General features: G+C 38.4%; 1 protein-coding gene across 1 annotated transcript in view; it reads left to right on the forward strand.

Annotated features, from left to right (window-relative positions):
- KHDRBS2 (KH RNA binding domain containing, signal transduction associated 2) overlaps nt 1-3,373 on the forward strand; it is a 380,960-nt gene extending 377,587 nt beyond the window's left edge. Inside the window, exon 13 of the mRNA XM_054280510.1 lies at nt 3,350-3,373. The gene's annotated coding sequence lies outside the window, so the exon portion shown is untranslated. The remainder of the gene's footprint in view (nt 1-3,349) is intronic.
- The last annotated feature ends 2,627 nt before the right edge of the window (nt 3,374-6,000 follow it).

A 6,000-nucleotide genomic window follows, 5' to 3' on the forward strand; every position in this document is an offset into this window, starting at 1 on the left:
GACCTCAGCTGGGCAGAAGGAAAAACTCTGTTGATAAGAAATAATAAACAACCTGAAGATTGAAAACTGAAGAGTCCAGTCTCATCCTTCAAAGCTCGGGCTGCTCAGAACCATCCCACGCACCTCGGGGCAGAGACAGACAACAGCTCCTGAGAGCCAGACATGCAATTTTTGTGCCTTTCTGAGTCACTGTCATGCCTGAGAAATGCCACTCCCAGACCCCAGGGGTTTCCTCCCTGCAGAGCACAGCATCAGTTTTGAGGGGTGCTCAAGATCTTTCTAACCTGTCCTATGGAAGCAATGGCAACTGAAGCAGGGTTAGGACAGAAAAGCCTGCACTGCATATTCTTTTCTGGTGCCAGCTGCAGGTTGCTAGCTCATGGAGAAGAGTGATGCCCTCATTTCACCTCCATGTGCTGATGCTACTGGCTGTGCTGGCCAAACAATCATCCTGTCCAGGCACTCTGGGAGCTCCATGATAAGAACTCAATTGACCCCAATTTGTACATCTGCACATCCTCACCTGGCTGCATTCTGGCCCTGTGGCACTGAAAGAATGCACATGAGGAACAGAAAATTCAAATACTTCCTCTTTATGACAGAGTATAAATAAACAAGAATGAAAGATTTATAGTACGTTAAACATTGGAGAATTCAACCACTATAAATATAGTGTACTCTTGAAATTATAGTGACAATTTGGAAGTAATTGAAGGATTCTATGTGTAAATGTGTCTCTATACACAGGCAGGTCTGTTCACCCCAAACTGTAGAGAATAAATAACATGCAATACATTTTATACCAAAATGACACTCTAGAGAAAATAGAGAGCAGAAGCAGGATAATGTGACAGAAAAAGACAGACAAAGGACACTGTAAAAATGCTCAGGGGGAAAAAAGGAGAAGCAAGAAAAATAGGACAATGTTCTAAGGAAAAAACCTAGGCTGCAAAAAGGAGAAATAAAGGTTGGTTGATGTGTATGCAAAAACAAAGTGATTCGGGGAAAAAGGGGAAGACCATGAGGTCGTAGGATACAAATTCATAGGATACAAATTTAGGGAAAAACAGGAAAACCATGAGGTCATAGGAAAGAAATCATGTGAACAGTGCAAATTACCTAAACACCCAGTGTAAACGACTAAATAACTATTTAGTGCAATACAACAAAACGGGATAGGTGTAACAGTACGAAAAAATAGGAAGACAAAAGAGAGTAAAGGTAACAGACTAGGATACAGGAAAACAGCTGATATGATGTAAATATAAATAAAGCTAGTTCAGTGCTAAATGAAAAGGGACGACTGAGGGAGAACTCAGGGTAGACTGGGCATTCCTTTCTTTAGGCAAAGAGACTTACAAGTCCAGAAAAATTAAAAGTTTTACTAAAAAAATGGGGAGAAATGAGGGAAAAACCTTTGTACCAATGTCATAAAAGTCCAGGAAGGTGATTCTATGCCCCTAATCCAGTCTCAAGGGACCCCACCTGCAGTGCTGCATCCAGCTGTGGGGTTCCCAGCACAGGAACTTTGTGCACAAGTGCATTGACTTTTTGGAGAAAATCCAGAGGAGGGTCACCAAGAGAATTAGAGGAATGGAGTGTCTAAGAAAAGGTTAAAAGAATTGGATTTGTTCCGCCTGAAAAAGAGAAGGCTTAGAGATTACCTAATTGTGGCCTTTCAGTGCCAAGAGGCCTACAAGAAAGATGCAGAAGGATTTTTTACATGAGCATGTAGAGATAGGACAAGGAAGAATGCTTCAAACTGAAAGAGAACAAGTTTAGATTAGACATTAGGAAGAAATTCTTTACTGTGAGGATGGTGAGGCACTGAGACAGGTTGCCCAGAGAAGCTGTGGATGCTCCATCCCTGGAAGTGTTCAAGGCCAGGCTGGATGGAGCTCTGAGCAACCTGGTCTAGTTGTCCCTGCCAGGAAGGTGTCCCTGCCAACTGAGGCATTGGAACATCTTGATCTATAGGGTCCCCTCCAACTCAAACCATTCTATGACTGTAGGATGGGGTATGGGAAAAGGAGCACACCTCACAGCATACACTTGTGAATATCTGAAAGAGTATAGTCCATAGTGCTAAAGGACTTTTCTTTCTTTCCCTAGTGATTTTTCATGTGCCCATTCATTACTAGTGGCCAAAGGTAACGTGTACACAGAAGATGCAGGAGGCCATAGAGCATCCAGAACACTGACATGGGGTTGGAGACATGACATAGGGTCTACAAGAAATATTTTCAATTTCAAAAGTAGCACCTGGAGCACAGGCATATCCTAATCTTGTCTCACCTAAAATAGCACTAGATAGTTAGGCAGCCCATGACCTACTTTTTAAGGGGATGAAGCTTGAATTTTTTTTGACATAATATCTGTTGTAAAGGTTTTACAGTGGTGCTGTATAAGGTCATTTCATAGATATGTTCTTAGCAGCCATTAACAGGCAGAGAACACTACCTTGCCCATGTAATAACCTGTCTGTATGTGATGTGACTGGGAAGTTGCTAGCAGGAAATTGCTGTGACTTTTACCTTCTCTGCGACTTCAGAAAACTGAAAACCTAGCACAAATTCCACAGCTCTTCATAAGCCTACAGCCAAGAAGTAGCTCCTAATTATGTCACCTTCCAAAACCACTCTTCTTTCTCTAGGGGCAAAACTGGTGGATGCACCAAGTATTGGGGAGGATTGACTCAAGACATCATCTCTACACATATGACATGTCTGTCTCTTACCTGCGCTGTGTCATGTGACAGGAATTTTAGATGACACGAGCCTGAGCTGGAAAAGCAAAGATTACTTTTTGTTTAGAGAAATTCATCCATACTGAAAATTATGTTAAGTAGATTCATATATAGATTTGTCCATGTCCTAAGTAGATAGGAAGGCAAACTGTTGGTTAAAGTAGTAGAAACCACAACACTTTGTACCAAAAAAGTGAGCTGCAAAACTGGGACTGACAACCCATGTGGGTGGTAACACTTTGGTCAGCCTTGTAGACCAGAAAACAACAGCTGCTTGTTAGGTGGACATGGGGACACATTCCATTCACTTTAGCCAGGTCCATGGACAGTTTGTTCTCTCTGAGCCCCAGATAGCAGGAGAATTATGTATGGCTCTGATATTAGAGGCTTTGAAGCAGACAAAACAAAACAAAACAAAACAAAACAAAGTCCTCTGCTTTACTAGATGGTCCTGCCACATAGGTACTTTTCCCAGACCTCAGTCTGAGATATGGTTCTGGGAAAAAGTGAGAACAACCTGGGAATCACTGAGAGCAATCCATCATTCAGGCATGAAAGAGAAGGGAGTTAAGGCTGATGCAGTCTGTTCTTATTTCTTCCTAGAACACCCAGTCTGGAGAACAAGACAACTATTTAAAATTAAGGGATGAGAAAAGTAATTCTTCCAGAAATAAGAATTGTCCATAAGAAAAGCACATGGAAAATAGTTGTTTTGAGTTGTTTCACAAGTAATAACCTTCCTCAGCAAATCCAGGGCAACATCTGTGATCATCCCATTGAAGACCTGGCATTTGAGACTTGTTTCTCCTTGCTGACGTCTCTCACATAAAAATAGCAACAGCATATAGAAAAACAGAATATACTTCATCCTTCTCACTTGGACTTTTCAGAAGAAGAAATTGATCTCACATCTGCAGCGGAGGTACTGATTTTCAATATTTTTTTAGCTTTTTATTTATTTGTGGGAATTTTTTTATCAGATTAGTACCTATTTAGCACTTTCATAGCCTTTTGTTGCTTCTGTCAAAAGAGCTGAAGCAACATCTGTGTAAGTAATATCAGATGTACAACACAGGCGTAAAACATATCAGAATGCTGTCGTTAAAACTCTTAAAATGCTGTATTTGTGCCAGAAATATATACTCTACATCAGATGGTGCATTTTTCTTTCAATTTTTAAAAGTCTAACAGATTTTTATTATATTCAAAAACATTTCTAACATATCCAACATGGTGAAAATCCTAGAAAAAAGCCCTCCTTACAAGCAAAACTAAACTTGGTTTTATGGGTTGTTAATCATGGGATAAGTACTATTGAAAGAAGAGGAAAATGTATAGATTTTCAGTAATTTCACATCTCCTTTTGAATAAAATTGGCAAATTAAGATTTGTTAAATACTTCAAAATTAACCATTTCTGCTATTTAGGCTTGTCAATGATTATGATGTGCACCTTTCATTATAAAGCAATAAACATACACACCTTCTAGCTAGTAGTTAGGCAAGATTGGTAGAATATGATTCTAAATGCATGCATTTGTCTGGTGTAGTACCTTTTCCCCTATGGTATCTCACTGGAATCATGGCATATTCAAGAAGATAACTCAGTGAATAGACTGCAATTAGCATAAACACCAAGTCTGGCTATTTTGTTAGAGCATTTTAGGGCACATTTCTATTTTCCCTGTCAGTCAGCAGTTTTAAATTCAATTGCCTTTCCTAATTATTCCCAAATCAATTATAAGTAAAATCTTATTAGCTGCATGCAAAATGTATTGCTGCATTTGGAACCTCAGTGTTCAAGTGAAACCTTTTCTTGCTTACTACAAGAGAAATTGTAGGTGTGCATAAAAAGGTGAATCATTCTATCAATGCATTTCTTTCAACTGTCAGCTGAAAGATTAGGATTTTCTTTGTAAAAACTGCTTCCCTGACGATGCTCTTGTATGCTGTATTGGATCAAAAACCTGCACTTCAAACTCTTTAAGAAGTACATCAGACTGGAACTTGTGAACTGGTTCTATTGGTCATCTGAAGAAATAAATATGTGAGCCAAAGGCAAAGAATTTTCATTTCAATGCATGGTAAGCATGGTTTCAAAAGCAGCTGAGATTCATGCAATGGGACAGAGGGAGTAAAAACATAAAGCCAGTAAATGCATTCTCATGTCTGCGTGTAGGGTTTTTAAGGAGTATTAGAGGCCAAATAAGCATGACTCTCTGGCCTCATTTCTTCTGTGAAAAGCACTAAAACAGTAACCACAGCAAGGAAAAGGTCATTATTGTGAGATTCTTTGCCTCTTGTGTCTGCTTTTGATGTTTTCTCAAAATCAGGTTTAAGAAACCCTGCATAGTATTTCATTTTAAATCAGTTCAATTGAAAACTTTTAAGTGGCTCCAGTGGAGGGCCAGAGTGAGATTCCTGCTGTCCATAGGCAGTGCAATGACGGGGGTCAGATGGAACTGCTGCTGTAAGCTGAAGCTTTTTGAGTGCAATACAAATTTTGCCTGCATTTTGAAATATGATATTATGTTTAGAAATTAAAATTTTGGTTTTAAAATCCTTCCATATTTGTACTTTCTGTCGAGGTTGTTCTTAGCTATTCTTTGCCTCTAGACAGAAGATATTATGGATCAAGAAAGTTTGAAAATTACTGGACTATCCAGATACTCAATCATCATAAATGTTGACATGGATATATAATTGAGCTCCTCTTTGAAAGAGACCTAAAGGACATGGAAGCTGTTCTTGTAAAGGAGATGGAGTAAATATTGTTAAGAAAAATCCCACAAAACAAAACCAAAAATTCTTCAGTTTGTTTTTGGTTGCTTGGGCTGATTTTTTGGTGGGGAAGAGGGGGAAGGGGGGGCAGGGTTTATTTTTTAATTAAAATCCAATTATTTCTTCAGTAATAAAATGTATTAAATAATTTACCAATTTACAAAATAATAATACTATAGGACTTTATAGCTGGAAATTAACAATATAATGAATGGTTGAAATCTGAAGTAAACAAAGTGCAAAACAGTAATGCAGTAATCCTTATGAAGCAATCATAATTATAATTACAAGAAAAAGAGGAAAACCAAAGAATATAACTGCAACCAAGATTTTGCTTATTTTGCTTTAAATATATTGCAGATTAGAATTTACTTGTTGCTAAATAACATGCTACTGGATAAAACCCTTTGATCAATATTCTCTGATATTTTCTAGGAGTTATATTGCAGTCTTTCAAGATGAAAAATGTCTTTG

This window comes from Melozone crissalis, unplaced genomic scaffold (assembly GCF_028551555.1).
Source record: "Melozone crissalis strain CALT ecotype California unplaced genomic scaffold, PUWL_Pcris_2 ptg000027l_1, whole genome shotgun sequence".
Classification (NCBI taxonomy): domain Eukaryota; kingdom Metazoa; phylum Chordata; class Aves; order Passeriformes; family Passerellidae; genus Melozone; species Melozone crissalis.